Source organism: Schistocerca gregaria, unplaced genomic scaffold (assembly GCF_023897955.1).
Source record: "Schistocerca gregaria isolate iqSchGreg1 unplaced genomic scaffold, iqSchGreg1.2 ptg000414l, whole genome shotgun sequence".
Taxonomy (NCBI): Eukaryota; Metazoa; Arthropoda; class Insecta; order Orthoptera; family Acrididae; genus Schistocerca; species Schistocerca gregaria.
In genome coordinates, this window is record NW_026061847.1 from 2,414,924 (window position 1) to 2,431,359 (window position 16,436).

Sequence of the window (16,436 nt, forward strand, 5' to 3'; positions counted from 1 at the left end):
TAGAGCACATTGGGTGGCACGGGACACATGCGGACGTGCATTGTCCTGTTGGAACAGCAAGTTCCCTTGCTGGTCTAGGAATGGTAGAACGATGGGTGCGATGACGGTTTGGATGTACCGTGCACTATTCAGTGTCCCCTCGACGATCACCAGAGGTGTACGGCCAGTGTAGGAGATCGCTCCCCACACCATAATGCCGGGTGTTGGACCTGTGTGCCTCGGTCGTATGCAGTCCTGATTGTGGCGCTCACCTGCACGGCGCCAAACACGCATACGACCATCATTGGCACCAAGGCAGAAGCGACTCTCATCGCTGAAGACGACACGTCTCCATTCGTCCCTCCATTCACGCCTGTCGCGACACCACTGGAGGCGGGCTGCACGATGTTGGGGCGTGAGCGGAAGACGGCCTTACGGTGTGCGGGACCATAGCCCAGCTTCATGGAGACGGTTGCGAATGGTCCTCGCCGATACCCCAGGAGCAACAGTGTCCCTAATTTGCTGGGAAGTGGCGGTGCGGTCCCCTACGGCACTGCGTAGGATCCTACGGTCTTGGCGTGCATCCGTGCGTCGCTGCAGTCTGGTCCCAGGTCGACGGGAACTTGCACCTTCCGCCGACCACTGGCGACAACATCGATGTACTGTGGAGACCTCACGCCTCACGTGTTGAACAACTCGGCGGTACGTTCACCCGGCCTCCCGCATGCCCACTATACGCCCTCGCTCAAAGTCCGTCAACTGCACATACGGTTCACGTCTACGCTGTCGCGGCATACTACTAGTGTTGAAGACTGCGATGGAGCTCCGTATGCCACGGAAAACTGGCTGACACTGACGGCGGCGGTGCACAAATGCTGCGCAGCTGGCGCCATTCGACGGCCAACACCGCGGTTCCTGGTGTGTCCGCTGTGCCGTGCGTGTGATCATTGCTTGTACAGCCCTCTCGCAGTGTCCGGAGCAAGTATGGTGGATCTGACACACCGGTGTCAATGTGTTCTTTTTTCCATTTCCAGGAGTGTATTTGGGAAGAAGCACTACACTGACACACACTTATTTGGGAAGAAGCACTACACTGACACACACTTATTTGTGAAGAAGCACTACACTGACTCACAGTTGTTTGCGAAGAAGCTCGACACTTACACACACTTATTTGGGAAGAAGCACTACACTGACACACACTTATTTGGGAAGAAGCACTACACTGACACACACATATTTGGGAAGAAGCACGACACAGACACACACCTATTTGGGAAGTAGCACTACACAGACACAGACCTATTTGGGAAGAAGCACTACACAGACACACACCTATTTGGGATAAGCACTACACAGACACACACCTATTTGCGATGAAGCACAACACAGACACACACCTATTTGGGAAAAACCACTACACAGACACACACTTATTTGGGAAGAAGCACTACACTGACACACACTTATTTGGGAAGAAGCACGACACTGACACACACCTATTTGCGAGGAAGCTCGACACTTACACACACTTATCTGGGAAGAAGCACTACACTGACATACACGTATTTGGGAAGAAGCACTACACTGACACACACGTATTTGGGAAGAAGCACTATACAGACACACACACCTATTTGGGAAGAAGCACTACACTGACACACACCTGTTTGGGAATAAGCACTACACAGACACACACCTGTTTGGGAATAAGCACTACACAGACATACACCTATTTGGGAAGAAGCAGTACACTGACACACACCTATTTGGGAAGTAGCACTACACAGACACACACCTATTTGGGAAGTAGCACTACACAGACACACACCTATTTGGGAAGAAGCACTACACAGACACACACCTATTTGGGATGAAGCACTACACAGACACACACCTATTTGGGATGAAGCACTACACAGACACACACCTATTTGGGAAAAAGCACTACACAGACACACACTTATTTGGGAAGAAGCACTACACTGACACACACGTATTTGGGAAGAAGCTCTACACAGACACACACTTATTTGGAAAGAAACACTACACTGACTCACACTTATTTGCGAAGAAGCTCCACACTTACACACACTTATTTGGGAAGAAGCACTGCACTGACTCACACTTATTTGGGAAGAAGCACTACACTGACACACACTTATTTGGGAAGAAGCACTACACTGACACACACACCTATTTGGGAAGAAGCACTACACTGACACACACCTGTTTGGGAATAAGCACTACACAGACACACACCTGTTTGGGAATAAGCACTACACAGACATACACCTATTTGGGAAGAAGCAGTACACTGACACACACCTATTTGGTAAGAAGCACTACACTGACACACACCTATTTGGGAAGAGCAGTACACTGACACACACCTATTTGGGAAGAAGCAGTACACTGACACACACCTATTTGGGAAGAAGCAGTACACTGACACACACCTATTTGGGAAGTAGCACTACACTGACGCACTCCTATTTGGGAAGAAGCACTACACTGGCACACACCTATTTGGGGACAAGCACTAAACTGACACACACCTATTTGGGGACAAGCACTACACTGACACACACCTATTTTGGGACAATACACTGAAACACACCTATTTGGGAAGAAGCACTACACTTACACACACTTATTTGGGAAGAAGCACGACACTGACACACACCTATTTGCGAAGAAGCTCGACACTTACACACACTTATCTGGGAAGAAGCACTACACTGACACACACTTATTTGGGAAGAAGCACTACACTGACACACACTTATTTGCGAAGAAGCTCGACACTTACACACACTTACTTGGGAAGAAGCACTACACGGACACACACTTATTTGGGAAGAAGCACTACACAGACACACACCTATTTGGGATGAAGCACTACACAGACACACACCTATTTGGGAAAAAGCACTACACTGACACACACTTATTTGGGAAGAAGCACGACACTGACACACACCTATTTGCGAGGAAGCTCGACACTTACACACACTTATCTGGGAAGAAGCACTACACTGACATACAAGTATTTGGGAAGAAGCACTACACTGACACACACATATTTGGGAAGAAGCACTACACTGACACACACTTATTTGGGAAGAAGCACTACACTGGCCCACACTTATTTGCGAAGGAGCTCGACACTTACACACACTTACTTGGGAAGAAGCACTACACGGACACACACTTATTTGGGAAGAAGCACTATACAGACACACACCTATTTGGGAAGAAGCACTACACTGACACACACCTATTTGGGAAGAAGCACTACACTGACACACACCTATTTGGGAAGAAGCACTACACTGACACACACCTATTTGGGAATAAGCACTACACAGACACACACCTATTTGGGAAGAAGCACAACACAGACACACACCTATTTGGGAAGTAGCTCTACACAGACACACACCTATTTGGGAAGAAGCACTACACAGACACACACCTATTTGGGATGAAGCACTACACAGACACACACCTATTTGGGATGAAGCACTACACAGACACACACCTATTTGGGAAAAAGCACTACACAGACACACACTTATTTGGGAAGAAGCACTACACTGACACACACGTATTTGGGAAGAAGCTCTACACAGACACACACTTATTTGGGAAGAAGCACTGCACTGACACACACGTATTTGGGAAGAAGCACTACACTGACACACACTTATTTGGGAAGAAGCACTACACTGACACACAATTATTGGGAAGAAACACGACACAGACACACACCTATATGGGAAGAAGCACTACACAGACACACTCCTATTTGTGAAGAAGCACTACACAGACACACACTTATTTGGAAAGAAGCACTACACTGACTCACACTTATTTGCGAAGAAGCTCCACACTTACACACACTTATTTGGGAAGAAGCACTACACTGACTCACACTTATTTGTGAAGAAGCACTACACTGACACAGTTATTTGGGTAGAAGCACTACACTGACACACACGTATATGGGAAGATGCACTATACTGACACACACTTATTTGGGAAGAATCACTACACTGACTCACACTTATTTGGGAAGAAGCACTACACTGACACACACCTATTTGGGAAGAAGCGCTACACTGACACACACCTTTTTGGAAGAAGCACTACACTGACACACACCTATTTGGGAAGAAGCACTGCACTGATACACACCTATTTGGGAAGAAGCACTACACTGACACACACCTATTTGGGAAGAAGCAGTACACTGACACACACCTATTTGGGAAGAAGCAGTACACTGACACACACCTATTTGGGAAGAAGCTGTACACTGACACACACCTATTTGGGAAGTAGCACTACACTGACGCACTCCTATTTGGGAAGAAGCACTACACTGACACACACCTATTTGGGAATAAGCACTACACAGACACACACCTATTTGGGAAGAAGCACGACACAGACACACACCTATTTGGGAAGTAGCACTACACAGACACACACCTATTTGGGAAGAAGCACTACACAGACACACACCTATTTGGGATGAAGCACTACACAGACACACACTTATTTGGAAAGAAGCACTACACTGACTCACACTTATTTGCGAAGAAGCTCCACACTTACACACACTTATTTGGGAAGAAGCACTACACTGACTCACACTTATTTGGGAAGAAGCACTACACTGTCACACACTTATTTGGGAAGAAGCACTACACTGACACACACGTATTTGGGAAGATGCACTATACTGACACACACTTATTTGGGAAGAATCACAACACTGACTCACACTTATTTGGGAAGAAGCACTTCACTGACACACACCTATTTGGGAAGAAGCGCTACACTGACACACACCTTTTTGGGAAGAAGCACTACACTGACACACACCTATTTGGGAAGAAGCACTACACTGATACACACCTATTTAGGAAGAAGCACTACACAGACTCACACCTATTTGGGAAGAAGCAGTACACTGACACACATCTATTTGGGAAGAAGCAGTACACTGACACACACCTATTTGGGAAGTAGCACTACACTGACGCACTCCTATTTGGGAAGAAGCACTACACTGACACACACCTATTTGGGGACAAGCACTAAACTGACACACACCTATTTGGGGACAAGCACTACACTGACACACACCTATTTTGGGACAATACACTGAAACACACCTATTTGGGGAGAAGCACTACACTTACACACACTTATTTGGGAAGAAGCACGACACTGACACACACATATTTGCGAAGAAGCTCGACACTTACACACACTTATTTGGGAAGAAGCATTACACTGACACACACGTATTTGGGAAGAAGCACTACACTGACACACACTTATTTGGGAAGAAGCACTACACTGACACACACTTATTTGTGAAGAAGCACTACACTGACTCACAGTTGTTTGCGAAGAAGCTCGACACTTACACACACTTATTTGGGAAGAAGCACCACACTGACACACACTTATTTGGGAAGAAGCACTACACTGACACACACTTATTTGGGAAGAAGCACGACACAGACACACACCTATTTGGGAAGTAGCACTACACAGACACACACCTATTTGGGAAGAAGCACTACACAGACACACACCTATATGGGATAAGCACTACACAGACACACACCTATTTGGGATGAAGCACTACACAGACACACACCTATTTGGGAAAAAGCACTACACAGACACACACTTATTTGGGAAGAAGCACTACACTGACACACACTTATTTGGGAAGAAGCACGACACTGACACACACCTATTTGCGAGGAAGCTCGACACTTACACACACTTATCTGCGAAGAAGCACTACACTGACATACACATATTTGGGAAGAAGCACTACACTGACACACACATATTTGGGAGAAGCACTACACTGACACACACTTATTTGGGAAGAAGCACTACACTGACCCACACTTATTTGCGAAGAAGCTCGACACTTACACACACTTACTTGGGAAGAAGCACTACATGGACACACACTTATTTGGGAAGAAGCACTACACAGACACACACCTATTTGGGAAGAAGCACTACACTGACACACACTTATTTGGGAAGAAGCACTACACTGACACACACGTATTTGGGAAGAAGCACTACACTACACACACATATTTGGGAAGAAGCACTACACAGACACACACCTATTTGGGAAGAAGCACTACACAGATACACACTTATTTGGGAAGAAGCACTACACTGACACACACTTATTTGGGAAGAAGCACTACACTGACACACACTTATTTGTGAAGAAGCACTACACTGACTCACACTTATTTGCGAAGAAGCTCAACACTTACACACACTTATTTCGGAAGAAGCACTACACTGACACACACTTATTTGGGAAGAAGCACTACACTGACACACACCTATTTGGGAAGAAGCACGACACTGACACAAATCTATTTGCGGAGAAGCTCGACACGTAAACACACTTATTTGGGAAGAAGCACTACACTGACGCACACTTGTTTGGGAAGAAGCACTACACAGACACACACTTATTTGCTAAGAAGCACTACACTGACACACACGTATTTGGTAAGAAGCACTACACTGACACACACGTATTTGGGAAGAAGCACTACACTGACGCACACCTATTTGGGAAGAAGCACTACACAGACACACACCTATTTAGGAAGAAGCACTACACAGACACACACTTATTTGGGAAGAAGCACTACACTGACACACACCTATTTGGGAAGCAGCACTACACTGACACTCACTTATTTGGGAAGAAGCACTACTCAGACACACACCTATTTTGGAGGAAGCACTACACAGACACACACCTATTTGGGAAGAAGCACTACACAGACACACACCTATTTGGGAAGAAGCACTACACAGACACACACCTATTTGGGAAGAAACACTACACAGACACACACTTATTTGGGAAGAAGCACTACACTGACACACACTTATTTGGGAAGAAGCACTACACAGACACACACCTATTTGGGAAGAAGCACTACACTGACACACACCTATTTGGGAATAAGCACTACACAGACACACACCTATTTGGGAAGTAGCACTACACAGACACACACCTATTTGGGAAGAAGCACTACACAGACACACACCTATTTGGGATGAAGCACTACACAGACACACACTTATTTGGAAAGAAGCACTACACTGACTCACACTTATTTGCGAAGAAGCTCCACACTTACACACACTTATTTGGGAAGAAGCACTACACTGACTCACACTTATTTGGGAAGAAGCACTACACTGTCACACACTTATTTGGGAAGAAGCACTACACTGTCACACACTTATTTGGGAAGGAGCACTACACTGACACACACGTATTTGGGAAGATGCACTATACTGACACACACTTATTTGGGAAGAATCACAACACTGACTCACACTTATTTGGGAAGAAGCACTACACTGACACACACCTATTTGGGATGAAGCGCTACACTGACACACACCTTTTTGGGAAGAAGCCCTACACTGACACACACCTATTTGGGAAGAAGCACTACACTGATACACACCTATTTAGGAAGAAGCACTACACTGACACACACCTATTTGGGAAGAAGCAGTACACTGACACACATCTATTTGGGAAGAAGCAGTACACTGACACACACCTATTTGGGAAGTAGCACTACACTGACGCACTCCTATTTGGGAAGAAGCACTACACTGACACACACCTATTTGGGGACAAGCACTACACTGACACACACCTATTTTGGGACAATACACTGAAACACACCTATTTGGGGAGAAGCACTACACTTACACACACTTATTTGGGAAGAAGCACGACACTGACACACACATATTTGCGAAGAAGCTCGACACTTACACACACTTATTTGGGAAGAAGAATTACACTGACACACACGTATTTGGGAAGAAGCACTACACTGACACACACTTATTTGGGAAGAAGCACTACACTGACACACACCTTTTTGGGAAGAAGCAGTACACTGACACACACCTATTTGGGAATAAGCACTACACAGACACACACCTATTTGGGAAGAAGCACGACACAGACACACACCTATTTGGGAAGTAGCACTACACAGACACACACCTATTTGGGAAGAAGCACTACACAGACACACACCTATTTGGGATGAAGCACTACACAGACACACACCTATTTGGGAAAAGGCACTACACAGACACACACTAATTTGGGAAGAAGCACTACACTTACACACACTTATTTGGGAAGAAGCACGACACTGACACACACATATTTGCGAAGAAGCTCGACACTTACACACACTTATTTGGGAAGAAGCATTACACTGACACACACGTGCACTCCTGGAAATTGAAATAAGAACACCGTGAATTCATTGTCCCAGGAAGGGGAAACTTTATTGACACATTCCTGGGGTCAGATACATCACATGATCACACTGACAGAACCACAGGCACATAGACACAGGCAACAGATCATGCACAATGTCAGCACTAGTACAGTGTATATCCACCTTTCGCAGCAAAGCAGGCTGCTATTCTCCCATGGAGACGATCGTAGAGATGCTGGATGTAGTCCTGTGGAACGGCTTGCCATGCCATTTCCACCTGGCGCCTCAGTTGGACCAGCGTTCGTGCTGGACGTGAACACCGCGTGAGACGACGTTTCATCCAGTCCCAAACATGCTCAATGGGGGACAGATCCGGAGATCTTGCTGGCCAGGGTAGTTGACTCACACCTTCTAGAGCACATTGGGTGGCACGGGACACATGCGGACGTGCATTGTCCTGTTGGAACAGCAAGTTCCCTTGCTGGTCTAGGAATGGTAGAACGATGGGTGCGATGACGGTTTGGATGTACCGTGCACTATTCAGTGTCCCCTCGACGATCACCAGAGGTGTACGGCCAGTGTAGGAGATCGCTCCCCACACCATAATGCCGGGTGTTGGACCTGTGTGCCTCGGTCGTATGCAGTCCTGATTGTGGCGCTCACCTGCACGGCGCCAAACACGCATACGACCATCATTGGCACCAAGGCAGAAGCGACTCTCATCGCTGAAGACGACACGTCTCCATTCGTCCCTCCATTCACGCCTGTCGCGACACCACTGGAGGCGGGCTGCACGATGTTGGGGCGTGAGCGGAAGACGGCCTTACGGTGTGCGGGACCATAGCCCAGCTTCATGGAGACGGTTGCGAATGGTCCTCGCCGATACCCCAGGAGCAACAGTGTCCCTAATTTGCTGGGAAGTGGCGGTGCGGTCCCCTACGGCACTGCGTAGGATCCTACGGTCTTGGCGTGCATCCGTGCGTCGCTGCAGTCTGGTCCCAGGTCGACGGGAACTTGCACCTTCCGCCGACCACTGGCGACAACATCGATGTACTGTGGAGCCCTCACGCCTCACGTGTTGAACAACTCGGCGGTACGTTCACCCGGCCTCCCGCATGCCCACTATACGCCCTCGCTCAAAGTCCGTCAACTGCACATACGGTTCACGTCTACGCTGTCGCGGCATACTACTAGTGTTGAAGACTGCGATGGAGCTCCGTATGCCACGGAAAACTGGCTGACACTGACGGCGGCGGTGCACAAATGCTGCGCAGCTGGCGCCATTCGACGGCCAACACCGCGGTTCCTGGTGTGTCCGCTGTGCCGTGCGTGTGATCATTGCTTGTACAGCCCTCTCGCAGTGTCCGGAGCAAGTATGGTGGATCTGACACACCGGTGTCAATGTGTTCTTTTTTCCATTTCCAGGAGTGTATTTGGGAAGAAGCACTACACTGACACACACTTATTTGGGAAGAAGCACTACACTGACACACACTTATTTGTGAAGAAGCACTACACTGACTCACAGTTGTTTGCGAAGAAGCTCGACACTTACACACACTTATTTGGGAAGAAGCACTACACTGACACACACTTATTTGGGAAGAAGCACTACACTGACACACACATATTTGGGAAGAAGCACGACACAGACACACACCTATTTGGGAAGTAGCACTACACAGACACAGACCTATTTGGGAAGAAGCACTACACAGACACACACCTATTTGGGATAAGCACTACACAGACACACACCTATTTGCGATGAAGCACAACACAGACACACACCTATTTGGGAAAAACCACTACACAGACACACACTTATTTGGGAAGAAGCACTACACTGACACACACTTATTTGGGAAGAAGCACGACACTGACACACACCTATTTGCGAGGAAGCTCGACACTTACACACACTTATCTGGGAAGAAGCACTACACTGACATACACGTATTTGGGAAGAAGCACTACACTGACACACACGTATTTGGGAAGAAGCACTATACAGACACACACACCTATTTGGGAAGAAGCACTACACTGACACACACCTGTTTGGGAATAAGCACTACACAGACACACACCTGTTTGGGAATAAGCACTACACAGACATACACCTATTTGGGAAGAAGCAGTACACTGACACACACCTATTTGGGAAGTAGCACTACACAGACACACACCTATTTGGGAAGTAGCACTACACAGACACACACCTATTTGGGAAGAAGCACTACACAGACACACACCTATTTGGGATGAAGCACTACACAGACACACACCTATTTGGGATGAAGCACTACACAGACACACACCTATTTGGGTAAAAGCACTACACAGACACACACTTATTTGGGAAGAAGCACTACACTGACACACACGTATTTGGGAAGAAGCTCTACACAGACACACACTTATTTGGAAAGAAACACTACACTGACTCACACTTATTTGCGAAGAAGCTCCACACTTACACACACTTATTTGGGAAGAAGCACTGCACTGACTCACACTTATTTGGGAAGAAGCACTACACTGACACACACTTATTTGGGAAGAAGCACTACACTGACACACACGTATTTGGGAAGATGCACTATACTGACACACACTTATTTGGGAAGAATCACAACAGTGACTCACACTTATTTGGGAAGAAGCACTACACTGACACAAACCTATTTGGGAAGAAGCGCTACACTGACACACACCTTTTTGGGAAGAAGCACTACACTGACACACACCTATTTGGGAAGAAGCACTACACTGATACACACCTATTTGGTAAGAAGCACTACACTGACACACACCTATTTGGGAAGAAGCAGTACACTGACACACACCTATTTGGGAAGAAGCAGTACACTGACACACACCTATTTGGGAAGAAGCAGTACACTGACACACACCTATTTGGGAAGTAGCACTACACTGACGCACTCCTATTTGGGAAGAAGCACTACACTGGCACACACCTATTTGGGGACAAGCACTAAACTGACACACACCTATTTGGGGACAAGCACTACACTGACACACACCTATTTTGGGACAATACACTGAAACACACCTATTTGGGAAGAAGCACTACACTTACACACACTTATTTGGGAAGAAGCACGACACTGACACACACCTATTTGCGAAGAAGCTCGACACTTACACACACTTATCTGGGAAGAAGCACTACACTGACACACACGTATTTGGGAAGAAGCACTACACTGACACACACTTATTTGGGAAGAAGCACTACACTGACACACACTTATTTGCGAAGAAGCTCGACACTTACACACACTTACTTGGGAAGAAGCACTACACGGACACACACTTATTTGGGAAGAAGCACTACACAGACACACACCTATTTGGGATGAAGCACTACACAGACACACACCTATTTGGGAAAAAGCACTACACTGACACACACTTATTTGGGAAGAAGCACGACACTGACACACACCTATTTGCGAGGAAGCTCGACACTTACACACACTTATCTGGGAAGAAGCACTACACTGACATACAAGTATTTGGGAAGAAGCACTACACTGACACACACATATTTGGGAAGAAGCACTACACTGACACACACTTATTTGGGAAGAAGCACTACACTGACACACACCTATTTGGGAAGAAGCACTACACTGACACACACCTATTTGGGAAGAAGCACTACACTGACACACACCTATTTGGGAAGAAGCACTACACTGACACACACCTATTTGGGAAGAAGCACTACACTGACACACACCTATTTGGGAATAAGCACTACACAGACACACACCTATTTGGGAAGAAGCACAACACAGACACACACCTATTTGGGAAGTAGCTCTACACAGACACACACCTATTTGGGAAGAAGCACTACACAGACACACACCTATTTGGGATGAAGCACTACACAGACACACACCTATTTGGGATGAAGCACTACACAGACACACACCTATTTGGGAAAAAGCACTACACAGACACACACTTATTTGGGAAGAAGCACTACACTGACACACACGTATTTGGGAAGAAGCTCTACACAGACACACACTTATTTGGGAAGAAGCACTGCACTGACACACACGTATTTGGGAAGAAGCACTACACTGACACACACTTATTTGGGAAGAAGCACTACACTGACACACAATTATTGGGAAGAAACACGACACAGACACACACCTATATGGGAAGAAGCACTACACAGACACACTCCTATTTGTGAAGAAGCACTACACAGACACACACTTATTTGGAAAGAAGCACTACACTGACTCACACTTATTTGCGAAGAAGCTCCACACTTACACACACTTATTTGGGAAGAAGCACTACACTGACTCACACTTATTTGTGAAGAAGCACTACACTGACACAGTTATTTGGGTAGAAGCACTACACTGACACACACGTATATGGGAAGATGCACTATACTGACACACACTTATTTGGGAAGAATCACTACACTGACTCACACTTATTTGGGAAGAAGCACTACACTGACACACACCTATTTGGGAAGAAGCGCTACACTGACACACACCTTTTTGGGAAGAAGCACTACACTGACACACACCTATTTGGGAAGAAGCACTGCACTGATACACACCTATTTGGGAAGAAGCACTACACTGACACACACCTATTTGGGAAGAAGCAGTACACTGACACACACCTATTTGGGAAGAAGCAGTACACTGACACACACCTATTTGGGATGAAGCAGTACACTGACACACACCTATTTGGGAAGTAGCACTACACTGACGCTCTCCTATTTGGGAAGAAGCACTACACTGACACACACCTATTTGGGAATAAGCACTACACAGACACACACCTATTTGGGAAGAAGCACGACACAGACACACACCTATTTGGGAAGTAGCACTACACAGACACACACCTATTTGGGAAGAAGCACTACACAGACACACACCTATTTGGGATGAAGCACTACACAGACACACACTTATTTGGAAAGAAGCACTACACTGACTCACACTTATTTGCGAAGAAGCTCCACACTTACACACACTTATTTGGGAAGAAGCACTACACTGACTCACACTTATTTGGGAAGAAGCACTACACTGTCACACACTTATTTGGGAAGAAGCACTACACTGACACACACGTATTTGGGAAGATGCACTATACTGACACACACTTATTTGGGAAGAATCACAACACTGACTCACACTTATTTGGGAAGAAGCACTTCACTGACACACACCTATTTGGGAAGAAGCGCTACACTGACACACACCTTTTTGGGAAGAAGCACTACACTGACACACACCTATTTGGGAAGAAGCACTACACTGATACACACCTATTTAGGAAGAAGCACTACACAGACTCACACCTATTTGGGAAGAAGCAGTACACTGACACACATCTATTTGGGAAGAAGCAGTACACTGACACACACCTATTTGGGAAGTAGCACTACACTGACGCACTCCTATTTGGGAAGAAGCACTACACTGACACACACCTATTTGGGGACAAGCACTAAACTGACACACACCTATTTGGGGACAAGCACTACACTGACACACACCTATTTTGGGACAATACACTGAAACACACCTATTTGGGGAGAAGCACTACACTTACACACACTTATTTGGGAAGAAGCACGACACTGACACACACATATTTGCGAAGAAGCTCGACACTTACACACACTTATTTGGGAAGAAGCATTACACTGACACACACGTATTTGGGTAGAAGCACTACACTGACACACACTTATTTGGGAAGAAGCACTACACTGACACACACCTATTTGGGGACAAGCACTAAACTGACACACACCTATTTGGGGAAAAGCACTACACTGACACACACCTATTTTGGGACAATACACTGAAACACACCTATTTGGGGAGAAGCACTACACTTACACACACTTATTTGTGAAGAAGCACTACACTGACTCACAGTTGTTTGCGAAGAAGCTCGACACTTACACACACTTATTTGGGAAGAAGCACCACACTGACACACACTTATTTGGGAAGAAGCACTACACTGACACACACTTATTTGGGAAGAAGCACGACACAGACACACACCTATTTGGGAAGTAGCACTACACAGACACACACCTATTTGGGAAGAAGCACTACACAGACACACACCTATATGGGATAAGCACTACACAGACACACACCTATTTGGGATGAAGCACTACACAGACACACACCTATTTGGGAAAAAGCACTACACAGACACACACTTATTTGGGAAGAAGCACTACACTGACACACACTTATTTGGGAAGAAGCACGACACTGACACACACCTATTTGCGAGGAAGCTCGACACTTACACACACTTATCTGCGAAGAAGCACTACACTGACATACACATATTTGGGAAGAAGCACTACACTGACACACACATATTTGGGAGAAGCACTACACTGACACACACTTATTTGGGAAGAAGCACTACACTGACCCACACTTATTTGCGAAGAAGCTCGACACTTACACACACTTACTTGGGAAGAAGCACTACATGGACACACACTTATTTGGGAAGAAGCACTACACAGACACACACCTATTTGGGAAGAAGCACTACACTGACACACACTTATTTGGGAAGAAGCACTACACTGACACACACGTATTTGGGAAGAAGCACTACACTACACACACATATTTGGGAAGAAGCACTACACAGACACACACCTATTTGGGAAGAAGCACTACACAGATACACACTTATTTGGGAAGAAGCACTACACTGACACACACTTATTTGGGAAGAAGCACTACACTGACACACACCTATTTGGGAAGAAGCACGACACTGACACAAATCTATTTGCGGAGAAGCTCGACACGTAAACACACTTATTTGGGAAGAAGCACTACACTGACGCACACTTGTTTGGGAAGAAGCACTACACTGACACACACTTATTTGGGAAGAAGCACTACACTGACACACACCTATTTGGGAAGAAGCACGACACTGACACAAATCTATTTGCGGAGAAGCTCGACACGTAAACACACTTATTTGGGAAGAAGCACTACACTGACGCACACTTGTTTGGGAAGAAGCACTACACAGACACACACTTATTTGCTAAGAAGCACTACACTGACACACACGTATTTGGTAAGAAGCACTACACTGACACACACGTATTTGGGAAGAAGCACTACACTGACGCACACCTATTTGGGAAGAAGCACTACACAGACACACACCTATTTAGGAAGAAGCACTACACAGACACACACTTATTTGGGAAGAAGCACTACACTGACACACACCTATTTGGGAAGCAGCACTACACTGACACTCACTTATTTGGGAAGAAGCACTACTCAGACACACACCTATTTTGGAGGAAGCACTACACAGACACACACCTATTTGGGAAGAAGCACTACACAGACACACACCTATTTGGGAAGAAGCACTACACAGACACACACCTATTTGGGAAGAAACACTACACAGACACACACTTATTTGGGAAGAAGCACTACACTGACACACACTTATTTGGGAAGAAGCACTACACTGGCACACACTTATTTGTGAAGAAGCTCTACACTGACTCCCACTTATTTGCGAAGAAGCACAACACTTACACACACTTATTTGGGAAGAAGCACAACACTGACACACACTTATTTGGGAAGAAGCACTACACTGACACACACATATTTGGTAAGAAGCACGACACAGACACACACCTAACACACCTATTTGGGAAGTAGCACTACACAGACACACACCCATTTGGGATGTAGCACTACACAGACACACACCTATTTGGGAAGAAGCACTACACAGACACACACCTATTTGGGAAGAAGCACTACACTGACACACACTTATTTGCGAAGAAGCTCAACACTTACACACACTTATTTGGGAAGAAGCACAACACTGACACACCCTTATTTGGGAAGAAGCACTACACTGACACACACATATTTGGTAAGAAGCACGACACAGACACACACCTATTTGGGAAGTAGCACTACACAGACACACACCTATTTGGGAAGAAGCACTACACAGACACACACCTATTTGGGAAGAAGCACTACACAGACA